General features: G+C 39.7%; 1 protein-coding gene and 1 pseudogene across 1 annotated transcript in view; one reads left to right on the top strand and one right to left on the bottom strand.

The window, feature by feature from the left end:
• The window catches only part of LOC126081571 (uncharacterized), a 36,965-nt gene extending 27,229 nt beyond the window's left edge, over positions 1-9,736 (top strand). The window contains exon 3 of the mRNA XM_049893545.1: positions 9,408-9,736. The gene's annotated coding sequence lies outside the window, so the exon portion shown is untranslated. The remainder of the gene's footprint in view (positions 1-9,407) is intronic.
• Positions 2,553-3,145, bottom strand: LOC126081570 (high mobility group protein B2-like; annotated as a pseudogene).
• Positions 9,737-13,418: the final 3,682 nt, after the last annotated feature.

The raw sequence follows: 13,418 nt of genomic DNA, 5'->3' as shown, positions 1-13,418 counted from the left end.
AAGGACCTTCCTCCAGAGCCAACAGAGAGAGAAAGACTTCCCCTGGAGCTGAAGCCCTAAATTTGGACTTGTAGCTTACTAGACTGTAAGAAAATTAATTTCCCTTTGTTAAAGGTATCCACTTGTGGTATTTCTGTTACAGCAGCGCTAGATGACTAAGACGCCTACCACAGTATGTTTCAAGTTAAAGATGTCACAGGGAACAGCCAGATTTTGACTATGGTATTGTAACTGAAGGAACACTTAGAAAAGTCTGAGGGTGCAGAGAGATTTTATAATTAAATGGAGTTGCAATAAAATGCAATGGAAGGAACTAATAAAGGATTAGGCAGAAGTAAAGGACTGTGAAGAGGGAGGGAGAAAGGTAGAGATTTAGCTCCATAATCAAAAGGGTACTTACAAGAAGTTACAGTATCTCAATATAAGCCCCAAACCTAGAGATTTGTTAGAAGATAAAGATATCTTCTAACAAATGACAAATTAGTAACTAATAATTGTTTGCCCAAATAAGTGAGACAAGAATGAGTGAAGAGCATTTATGTTGCTTGTTTGAGCTGTTAGCACTTAGAAGAGTTGTTGACAAAAATGGAAGGAAATTAAATTAGAACTGGGATCTTACAGAATGCACTCAAAAAATACTGGAAACACTGACACTTTAATATTCAAGTGAAAAAGTCATAATGCAAACTACTTTTTAACAATATATGAAAAGTTATATAATTGAAATATGGGCTATGTCATCATGCATTTTTAGATTGGGGAGAAGAAACCATAATAATTCTCTCTTTTTCCCACAATACTATTTACATTCCTAAAACATCTTGTTACCCAACTCTCACTTTGGGTTTTCCTGTGGGGAGGATGATAGAACGGAAGGTGGGAAGAATTCTCTGAAAAGCAGAGAGAGAATTAAATTGGAGAAAAAGAATATTTTCCCTGACTTTGAATCTCTTATCCTGTCCATCCCCACCACCACTGGAGAACTGGATTTGGATGACTTAAACCAAAAGAGAGAAAAGATCTCCAGGTGACTGCTTTGAGCAACACAGTGTGAAAAGAATCCGAAACTGGATTTAAACTCAACTTTGAAGACAGAAACATCTGAAATTTTTGAGATAAAGAAACAAACGATATAAAATGATCCAAAATAACACTGTAACAAAATTGTCTCCTGCAGCGAAAAATCTTTATAAATCTGGGCCAGAAAGTTAGTCTGTTATTTAGTGTTATATGCTGTTGTTTATTAATCACATGTCCTTGGTTAAATTAATTCACTCTTCAGAATCAGTTTCCTTATTTATAGGGTCCTAAAGATTTTTTTTTTTTAAAGATTTAAATGCAGTATAATCTATATAAGTGCTTTTTTTAACTAAGAGACTGTTTGAATTTTTAAAGTCCTTTTAGTGCTATGGTCTCACATCTTCTGCCTTGCCTGTATTGCCCTCATCCTTAGTTCCTTTGGTTCTCCATATTCTTAACTGCCTGTAGCTCTGATCTTATTCTCCTGCCCCACCCCACCCCCAAAAACCCACTGCCGTCGAGTCGATTCTGACTCATAGTGACCCTATAGGACAGAGTAGAACTTCCTCATAGAGTTTCCAAAGAGTGCCTGGCGGATTCGGACTGCCTGCCCAAGGCCTCCACAAATACTGTGCACGTGCACTACAAAACTCCAGCAGGTGCCGTTCACTAAGACAATGCTATGAAAGGTGTCCCTGGAATTGGCCAGTGGAACCGCCCTGGGGTCTGCTCTGGCTCTCTTGATTTCTGCTAGACCAGTTTTCTAACCCACTCTACATTCTGGGTTTCACTATTCATGGATTAGAAGTTTTATTAACCTCCCTGGTTTCTGATTGCTCCTGATTTTATCCTTACTTTCATCTTGTGTATATTTTTAAGCTTTTGACCTATGGGTCTAGGAACTATGGCTAAAATAAACTGATAACCTACAACCAACTTGTAACGCTTCCCAATTATCTCTCTTTCCCTTATAAATGCAGTTCTGCTTAAAACAGTTTTTTGCCCAAATGACATTTTGGAGACATGTGAGGGGGAAGCTAAAGGAGGAAGCATTTTTGAAATTCATGATTACTACGTGTTGTGAATGTTTGGGAGTAAATGTGAGCTCCTTTCCTCCTCACTAAGACTTTAAAAGGAAATGTGATTGCCTGTTGAGAATTAAAAAAAAAAAAAAACTAATATACATAATTTTATTACAAAATTTAAGAAAAAGCAACATCCTAAAAACCCTAAAATTTACTGTTGATTCTAATTCCCAGGAGTTTGCAGTGCTACCATACACAAGTCAAGAAATTTTAAAAAAGCATTAAATATTTAGAAACATTCAACATCAAAACTTTAAAATCTAATTGTACATAGCCCCTTACAAAGCTATAACTTGCGTTTTTAGAAAAGCATTTTCTCTACGAAGAATCTTTTCAGCTATACAAAAATTATGTACAGTTTTTATACTGAAGCTAATATTGAGCTGCACTTGAATTCACATTCTTAGCTAAACCATCTCCTAAGCACACATGCATACTCCACACACATTAGTACTCTTCAGCCTCTTCCTCATCATCTTCACCTTCTTCCTCATCTCCTGTTGCCTTCTTCTTTGAGTCTGTTGGCCTGCTAGGACCTTTCTTTCCTGCTTGGCATGGTATGCAGCGATATCCTTTTCATATTTCTCCTTTAGCTTGGTTGCTTTGTGTTCATATGGTTGTTTATCTTTGGCTGAACGTTCAGACTACCTTTCGCCTGATTTTTTTTGCAGTATCCTCAATGGATAGGCCTGGGCATTCGCTTTTGATCTTTGGGCGATGTTCAGAGCAAAACAAGAAGGCAGAGGGTAGCCTTTTAGGGGCATTGACATCTTATTTCTTTCCTTTCTTATTCACCTTTGGGAGGAACGTAATTTTTCATCTCCCTGTCATAGTGATTTTTGTCACTTTTTGCTACATCTTCAAACTTCCACTTTTCCTTTGCAGACATGGTCTTACACCTCAGAGCACTTCTTGGAGAACTCAGCGAAATTGACAGGAGAGTCTGGGTGTTTCTTCTTGTGCTCTTCCTGGCAGGTCTCCACAAAGAAGGCATATGAGGACATTTTGCGCTGCAGCTTGTGGCGGTCTCCCTTGCCCATTGTGTAGGATGGTGCTGGGCTGGTGCGAGCCAAGGAGCCTTTCCTCAGAGTCCTTCAAAGTGTCTGGATCCGGCAGAGATGCTTCTTTCCAAGAGTTCTGGTGTGAACTGGTTTGAGAATTCAAATTTTGAAGAATCAGAGCATAGAACAGCAAAATCTCCTCTTCAGGGGAAAAATGATTGCCCAGCAGGTAACATTGAACTGTAGCCTGACTGAATGAATTTAGTAGCTAAAGAAAGAACGTATCAGTTACATAGTCTGGGGGCTTGGCCAGCCCTGAGATTTCAGAAGAAGAAAGATTACAGGGGCAAAGGTTGACTGTGCCCAGGGACAGGAGGCATTGGTCCAGAGATAGCATAGTACTGACACCACTCATTCTGAGGTTATGATCCTCAAGAAGGCTTTTATTTATAACATAGCTTCCCATTTTTTCCATTAGTGTTCCTATAGGTGAAGAATGTGCAGGTTATGAAATATGTGGCAGTAAATATGTTCCTTTGCAAGTTAATGCGCTTGAATTTGAGTTTCTAAGCCAGTCTTCATGAGCTGAATTAGTGAGATATGGTGCATGGTGTGTTGACAAATCACATACATGAGCTTTGAAGGCGGAAAGCTAAGCCTATGACAAACTTACCAAGGTCATGCCACCCTGCTTGGAGATGAATGAGTAGTTAGCCGCTTTTCCCTACTCATCTTCCCTCCTGATCATTGCCACATTTGTGAGCACATTTTTCCCAGATTTCTAGTCTATGTAATTTAGATTAATAAAATGTGTCAGTAGTAATGGCATACCAGTATCCATATACTTTCACAGTATCTTTCCTGCTTCCATTTTAGAGTGAAAGTATCAGCAGGAAACAGCAATGACTACACATTGGAAATGAGATAAAAGAAAGGATATCCTAACAGGTGTGCTCTAAAAGTTATCTTCTTTTTATGTTAATGTAAGTTTATTTATTTTTTTAGGGAAAAGAGTTCAGATACCAATTTACCTAAAATAGTTCTTTTGTATTCTTTTATGGAAAAAACAAGTTGGGTCAGTTGATACCATTCAGTCCCTTCTACCCCACGGATCCTAAAGCTTATTTTTCCCCTTGATACTGAAAGTAATGTTTTGATAAGAATCTCTGCCAGTGACTATTTAGGTTTGGGGCTGGGTTTTCTGTCAGAAGGAAGTGATGTGTTTATTTCCTTAATTTAGGCAACCTCCCCTGAATTTTGGTAAATTGTGGATTCCACATTGACAAGAGAAACCTAGTTGGTTTTCCTTTATGCTGGCCTTTCTCCATGGAAACATTTGAATCAAAGTACAACTATTCTAATCACTGTAACTGTCTCATTTTGATATAGGTCACCACTCATTCTCTGTAGTGTCATACATAATCTGCACCATTTTTAGATTGCCAAAGTAATTAACTTGGCTGTGTTACACTGCTGTTAAGTGACTTTTTTTTTTTTTTAGTTATACCTGTCTTAGTCATCTAGTGCTACCATAACAGAAATACCGCAAGTGGTGGCTTTAACAAAGAGAAATTTATTTCTTCACAGTAAAGTAGGCGAAAAGTCCAAATTCAAGGTGTCAGCTCCAGGGGAAGGTTTTCTCTCTCTGTTGGCTCTGGAAGAAAGTCCTTATCCTCAATCTTCCCGTGGTCCAGGAGCTTCTCAGGCACAGGGACTCTGGGCCCAAAGGACACACTCTGCTCCTGGTGCTGCTTTCTTGGTGATATGAGGTCCCCAACTTTCTGCTTGCTTCCCTTTCATCTCCTGAAAGACAAAAGGTGCTGCAGGCCACACCCCAAGGAAACTCCTTTTATCTTGGATCAGGGAGGTGACCTGAGTGAGGGTGGTGTTACAATCCCATCCTAATCCTCTCAACATAAAATTACAGTCACAAAATGGAGGACAACCATACAATGCTGGGAATCATGGCCTAACCAAGTTGATATGCACATTTTTGGAGAGACATAATTCAATCCATGACAATATCTAAACACATTTATTATTTATTTACTTACCTACTCATTCACTAAACATGAAAATATGCACAGCAAAGGATACACCACTTCAACAAACTCTACACGTACAATTCAGTGACATTGTTTACATTCTTCACGTCGTGTAGCCATTCTCACTATCCTTTTCCAACTTATTCCACCAGCAGTAACCTAAACTGTCTGCCCCCTAAGCTTCTCATCTAACCTTTTGAGATGCTGTTGTCAATTTGATGCCACATAAGTAAATCTTTGAAAGATTCGATGCTCAAGACAGACATACTTTACTAATTAAGCTAAACTGTTGTTTGGTGCTAAGCAGACATCTGGAAAAAGTTTGGGTTTGAGGTTCAAGGTCTGAAGATTATCTTAGGGCAGTAGCTTCAGGTGTTCGTCCAGACTCAATGGCTCCAGAAGGTCTGTATTCCATTGAGAACCTGGAATTTTGTTGTCGTTGTTTTTTAACCCCCTTTTGATCAAGGTTCTTTATGGAATCTTAGGTCAAATCATGTAGTAATAATAGCCAGGCACCATCCAGTTCTTCTGATCCCACGGCACAGGAGGCAGATGTTCATGTTGGCAACATTTTGTCTTCTAATTCCTGACTCCTCTTTCAACCCTACTACTCCAGATGAATGGAGACCTATTGTTATAGTCTGTATGGCTGCTTGCACGCTTTTAAGACCCCAGGCACTATGCAACAAACTAGGAGATAGAACAAAAGCACCATTCAGTGACATTTTATGACCATAGTTATTTAGGCTTCAGTTTCTGTAATCTAAGTGCAAAATAGGATATTTGATGGATTAACCTACTGAATTACTTGAATTTTCGAAAGGACAACGTTCCAACTCATATGGGAGAGTGTTCTTAGATTTACTGTCAGAAACGAGTTAAATGAAACTCTTAAAAATTAACTCGAGAGAAAGAAGTCCATGTGAGAACAGATTTACTTCTAAATTTGCTCATGTTGAGAAAGTTAAACTCTGCATGCTGAGCAGTAGTCATCCAATCGTAACAAATTGTTACCAATCATTTTTGTTATTGCAGGAACAGGAAAGGTCATAGTGCGGTGCTGGGCTGGGGCCTGCTCACTGTGCCTTTTGGGCCTTTCTATGCCTGCCCACAGAGGTACAAAATCTCCCCCAGAGACCTGGTTTGGCCTAGGCTCCAAACTAACCCTACTCTGATTCAGAGAGAATTTAAGGAGCCCTGTCCAGTGACTCAAGTACTAATGTTGTATAATGTTTCTCAAACTCCAGTAATTGACAAATCCCTTTCAAAGAACCAATTTTCATGGACCTCCAGTGATGACAAACATAAAACTAGGTGTCAACTCTTTATGCTTTCAGCTCTTTCACATTCATAAACCAAAAGTTTACAAGTTAAATACAAAAAAAAAAAACCCAATTAAGTTCAAATTAACACCACTTTGTGATAAAGATGCTACTCTTTTGCTAAAACTAAATTGTTTTTTGCAATGTAAATATGGTGCTGACCAGTATTGTACAGGTTCTTTTGAATCTAGTATGCCTATCATTTGATGACTCAATCCTTCCACTACTTTTCTGTATTTAGAATGACTTTGCAACCCTTATTTGTTCATCCATTTATTCAAGAATATTTATTGAGCACCTTCTGTATGCCAGGTACTGTGGTAGGCACTGGGTTTATAATGGTGAACAAAAGCAGACAAGGTCTTTGCTACCATGGGGAGACAGATGTCAAACAAATAAATGTAAAATTCAAACTTTTGTTTGTGCCCTGAAGGAGAAAAATACCATGCTTCGAAAGCTGATGGTAGGCATTTGACTTATTCACAAAGTCAGAGAAAACCCACCTGAGAAAATGACACCTGAACAGAGATTTAAAAGATGAATAAATGTTAACTAAGTGAAAATCAGGAGTGGAAAAACCATTCCAGAAAGAGGGAATAACCTATGTAAGGGCTGGTTGATAAGTATGAAGACTGAAATTTCCAAGGCTAGTTTGGCTGCAGCAATGAGAGCGAGGGGCAGTGAGACACCAGATCACATGGGCGAGACTCTGTATTTATGTTAAGAAGCAACGGGAGGCTATTGAAGGGGTTTAAACAGTATAATGCTAAAATCAGGCATAAAAGGCTATAAATTGAGATTAGATGCATCAAGTTAGACACAACCCAAGTAGCATTGATTGGTGTGCTGGTAAGATTCCCCCAGAAAGCAGATGTTGAGTTAGAATTACAGATGCTAAATGTTTATTGGAGAGTAACCCAAAAGAAGGTACAGAGAAAACATCAGACATAGTGCAGACTTAGTCTCTGCCAGCACAATGGGGAGCTCTGGAGCAAAGATGGCCTGTAGAAGAGCCCTGCACTTTGCAGAAATGGCTAGATTTTCACACTATTGCCTTGCTCAGTCATTGGCTAGAGGCTTCCCTGAGAGGTGTTTGGCCTTGGCTAGCTGCAGCAGGACCCTAAATGAGGTAACACCTGGGTGGAGACTGTTAGCTAACCATACTTCTTGCAGTTGAGCAAGCCCTTTCTTGAAGGGGGACTGGAGCAGCGTATCTCTGTGTCTGCCACAGTCTACCCCTGGTACCACACAGATCCACTTCTTTTCAGGGAGCAGTTCCTCCAAGGGTTTGGTGGGCCCCCCAATAGACCTTGTTGCTACAGTTGGTCTCAAGGTAGCAACTGATGGCCATTGTCTGCCTCTGCACTATTCATTCTAAATTCCCCTCATTCTCAGATGGCCTCTCTGCTAGTCTGGGTAACCTATCTGGTGGTGTGACTTCTACTGTCATTGTTGAGGGGCTAAAAAGAGCTCCTGAAAATCATCCCTTTTCCAGGTTAGGGCTGCTACACTTCTCCATTCATAGAGAACCAAGAGGCACCCAAGTAGATCCTGTAAGTTCCATGCTTACTCATTCCTGCTGTGATTATGTCATTGAGCCCTATGTCTCCTGCTGATCAGGGTAATTTATCCATGATGATATGGTGACTCCTTTTCATGTCTGCTGGTCTGTAGACACAGGAACCCCAAGAGACCAGGTGTCATCTGTGGCTTCGTGACCCTGCTGTGGCCCCTGGAAAGCATGTGCTTCTTGCAGAGATCAGAGTTAAGAAGATGGGAGGCATCAAAGTCCCCCAGTAGGTCATTGGGAATAATGGAAAGTGGGGTCACTCCTGCTTCCACAATTGGTTCCTGAACTCATGTATTCTTTCTACTGGGGACAGTACACTATGCAAAGATGTCTGATTCAAACTATATATTGTGTCCTGAAAGATAGTGCCTTATTCTTACAGGATATTGCCTCTAAACTGGTGCTTTAGCTGTGCTTTTGGAAGGTCATTCCATTTCAACTCTCAGTTTGACCACTTCTGAATAATGAGGTATTAAATAAGACCAGTATATCCCATGTTCATGGCACCACTCCCATTTTTCCTTTGTTGTAAAGTGTGTTCCCTGATTGGATGCTACGTTGTGGAAGATTCCATGCCTATGCGTCAGGTGTAGGGGTACTGGCTGAGTCCTTGAAAGCAAAAAAGCAAGTCCACATCCAGAATAGGTATCTATTCCTGCAAGAAAGAATTGCTGGCTCTTCCAGGGTGAAAGGGCTCCAGTGTAGTTGCTTCCAAGTGATTTTTGTCTCCTTGAAGTATAGTTCTGGCAGGTTGGGCATTCATAGGCAGCAATGTGAATCTATGCTGCAGGGCCCATGCATAATCATCATCTCTGCTGCCTTGGCAACTTTGCTCTAAATACTTCTTGGCCAGCACTGGAGTGGCTGCTGACAAAGCCTGGCTAACATCAACCACTCAGTTCCTTTCGTCTGGGTTGTTTAGGGCCATTTTCATAGTGCTACAAAGATCTTCACCATTCATGATGGATGTTAATATGTGCTACAAAGATCTTCACCATTCATGCTCACTCTCCAGTACAGGAAAAACCAATCTATGGTGTTAGAAGACAGGATAATGTTGGTCTTGGTGGGTATGGGTTAAGTGACTGGGAAGGGGCATGAGGGGTACTTCTGGGAGGTCCAAGTTTGTTAGAATCTTTCTAATGGATTGCGCTTCTCCTGACAGAGGATAACAGCCATAATGTTCCCAAAGCCCCTCAAACGGGAGCTAAACCCTAGGGAAGGAGGAAATTGTCTAATGATCCAGGCCTGGAGTTCATGAGTGTAGAGCTGGGTCCATCACACGTCTTTTGTAGAACATGTGGTCCATGCTAGCCCAAGTCAATCAGTGTCTACAATCCTCCTAACCACAGTGTTTGTTTCAGAGATAGATGCACAACTGGATCAAAACAGTCGTATTTAAGGTGACATTTGCTGGGCTATCTTGTTAAAAGAAAAGGAAAGAGGAAAAAAATGCAATTCTGTGGAAAATGTCAGAAGAGACATCTCTTTTCTTCTAGATATCAAGGTATGAAATATGAAGTTGGTTTGACTAGCCATTTTACTCTCACCAGAGGGGAAATCCTGAAGCTTCCCAGGAAGGTCAGTATACAAACCCTGAGAAGAAAGCCTGTATTGTACAAAAGAGAGTGGAGAGATGGAGAGAGCTGAGTCTTTGCTGACAGAGATTCCATTATTGTTAAAGCCAGTTTGAGTTGGGTTTTCTCTCACATATAATAGTTATTAATGATTCAACAGTTTAATTATTCTTAAGATGTATGTGATATAATTTTAAGTGGACATCAATGCCAGGATGGGAAAGAGCCATAAAACAGTTGGTCTGAGTTCTTTAATATTAGTGATTCTGCTTTCATTTCTCCTGAATTTCTCCTTCATCCTACTTAATTTTAAGAACTCCTTGAGATTACTATGTCCCTACATCTAACTTACCCTTATATGAGGTCTACTGTTCTAGGCAAAGATTTGATTGATAAAATGTTTTTGGAATAATGATTATTTATTTTAAGGTTGTTGTTGTGTGCCGGTGAGTCACTTCTGACTCGTAGCAACCCTATATGACAGAGTAGAACTGCCCCATAGAGTTTCCTACATTGTAATCTTTATGGGAGCAGGTTACCAGGTCTTTTCTCCTGCAGAGCTGCTGGGTAGGTTTGAACTGCCAACTTTTTGATTAACAACTGAGTGCTTAACCACTGCACCACACCAGGGTGACTTTGTTTCAAAGTAGACTATTGAATTTCATGTATTTTTAATTGCAGGAAGAGAAGACTTCTTGTAAACATTTTTGTATCCATAACTTACGATTTTTTTTTTTCCTAGATTCAAACTATATCAACAGAGACCATGGGAGATGATTTCTGCTGAGCAACATAGAAGTCATTAACAGTCTGGCTTGTCTCCATTTTCGGTCCCTTCTCATACTCTCTGCCATTCTATTTCCAGTATGTTCATGTTTTCCCAGAATAGCTATAAAATCATGTAATTGGCCTCCAAATCAGCAATGCTGACACAGCCGTTGGCATTAAAGTACGGCAAAATTGATCAGCTTATTTCTAAGAAAATATTCCAACGGGGTCAAGTTGTTTCAAAATTTTAGGGAGAGTCTGATCTATGCATTAATGCTGTTGTTTCTGTCATTACTACATGGAGTGGATACTGAAAACTGTCCCCACACTGCCTCCAAAAATACCACTTCCCACATGCAGTCAGCACCTTGCTGGTCCAGATTCCTGCACATGTAACGTGGTGTGCCCATCTCTAGGCCAAGGCAGCTGAACACGGGGGGTTCCAACCTCAGAAAAAGTATATAAAATCACATGCTTAAAGGGCAACAGGTGGTATATGGGGGCAACAGTGGCTTGCCACCCAAGAAATTATAAAATAGGGGAAATTAGATTTTTCTTTGAGACTTAAACTGCAAAATCAGTAACTAGTGGATGTGTCAAACATATTTTAAAAATTACCCAAGAAAAACTCCCATAAAAGAATATATGATGAATACCTCATTTTTGGTGTGTGTCAGTATTTGTGTGGGATATGTAAAGTGAGTCAATTCAATTTTCTTATTTGTAAAATGCAAATAACTGTACCTATCTCACACTGGTATTGTGAGAATTATGTGAAACGATACATAAAAAGTATTTAGTATAGTGCCCGTTGAATACCCCACCTGTCGGTCTGTCATATTGCGGTGGCTTGTGTGTTGCTGTGGTACTGGAAGCTATGCCACTGGTATTGCAAATACCAGTAGGGTCACCCATGGTATACAGATTTCAACTGAGCTTCCAGACTAAGACAGACTAGGACCTGGTGGTCTACTTCTGAAAAAATTAGCCAGGGAAAACCTTATGAATAGCAGCGGAGTATTGTCTGATATAGTGCGGGAAGATGAGTCCCTCAGGTTAGAAGGCACACAAAATACAGCAGGGGAAGAGCTGCCTACTCAAAGTAGAGTAAACCTTAATGACATGGACGGAGCCAAGCTTTCGGGACCTTCATCTGCTGATGTGGCACGACTCAAAATGAGAAGAAACAGCTGCAAACATCCATTAATAATTATTATGTGGAATGTATGAAGTATGAATCTAGGAAAACTGAAAGTCATTAAAAATGAAATGAAACGGATGAACTTCAATATCCTAAGCATTAGTGAGCTGAAATGGACTGGTATTGGCCATTTTGAATTGGACAATCATATGGTCTACTGTTCCGGGAATGACAAATTGAAGAGCAATGGTGTCGCATTCATTGACAAAAAGAACATTTCAAGATCTATCCTGAAGTACAATGCTGTCAGCAATAGGATAATATCCGTTCACCTACAAAGAAGACCAGTTAATATGACTGTTGTTCAAATTTACACAGCAACCACTGAGGCCAAAGATGAAGAAACTGAAGACTTTTACCAACTTCTGCAGTCTGAAATTGATCAAACATGTAATCAAGATGCATTGATAATTATTGGTGATTGGAATGCAAAAGTTGGAAACGAAGAGGGAACAGTGGCTGGAAAACATGGCCTTGGTGATAGAAATGATGCTGGAGATTGCATGATAGAATTTTGCAAAACCAATGACTTAGTAATTGCAAATACCTTTTTCAACAACATAAACAGCAACAAAAGGAATTAAATCGACTATATCTGTGGAAACAGATGTTGGAAAAGCTCGATATCATCAGTAAGAACAAGGCCAGGGGCTGACTGTGGGACACATCATCAACTGCTCATATGCGAGTTCAAGTTGAAGCTGAAGAAAATTAGAAGAAGTCCAAGAGAGCCAAAATATGACCTTGAGTATATCCCACCTGAATTTAGAGACTATCTCAAGAATAGATTTGATGCATTGAACACTAATAACCAAAGACCAGATGAGTTGTGGAATGATATCAAGGACAGCATACATGAAGAGAGCAAGAGGTCACTGAAAAGACAGAAAAGAAAAGACCAAAATGGATGTCAGAAGAGACTCTGAAGCTTGCTGTTGAATGTAGAATAGCTAAAGTGAAAGGAAGAAATGATGAAGTAAAAGAATTGAACAGAAGATTTCAAAGGACAGCTCAAGAAAACAAAATATTACAAGGAAATGTGCAAAGACCTGGTAATAGAAAACCAAAAGGGAAAAACACACTTGGCATTTCTCAAGCTGAAAGAACTGAAGAAAAAATTCAAGCCTTGAGTTGTAATATTGAAGGATTCTATGGGGAAAATATTGAATGACACAGGAAACATCAAAAGAAAATGTAAGGAATACACAGAGTCATTGTACCAAAAATAATTGGTTGCTGTACAACCATTTCAGGAGGTAGCATATGATCTAGAACCAATGATACTGAAGGAAGAAGTACAAACTGCACTGAAGGCATTGGCAAAAAACAAGGCTCCAGGAATTGACAGAATACCAATTGAGATGCTTCAACAAATGGATGCAGCACTGGAAGTGCTCACTTGTCTATGCCAAGAAATTTGGAAGACAGCTACCTGGCTAACCCACTGATTTGTGCCCATTCCAAAGAAAGGTGATCCATCCGAATATGAAAAGTATTGAAAAATGTCATTAATATCACATGCAAGTAAAGTTTTGCTGAAGATCATTCAAAAGCAGTTGCAACAGTATATCGACAGGCAACTTCCAGAAGTTCAAGCTGGATTCAGAAGAGGATGTGGAACAAAGGATATCATTGCTTGATGTCAGATGGAATCTTGACTGAAAGCAGAGAATACCAGGAAGAGGGTTACCTGTGTTTTATTGATTATGCAAAGGCATTTGACTGTGTGGATCATAACAAATTATAGACAACATTGCAAAGAATGGGAATTCCAGAACAGTAATCGTACTCATGAGGGACCTATACAAAGATCAGGAGACAGTCATTCG

The sequence above is a fragment of the Elephas maximus genome, chromosome 8, assembly GCF_024166365.1.
Source record: "Elephas maximus indicus isolate mEleMax1 chromosome 8, mEleMax1 primary haplotype, whole genome shotgun sequence".
Classification (NCBI taxonomy): Eukaryota; Metazoa; Chordata; class Mammalia; order Proboscidea; family Elephantidae; genus Elephas; species Elephas maximus.
Note: the sequence above shows the minus strand (reverse complement) of the source record. Positions and strands in the feature narration are given on the sequence as shown.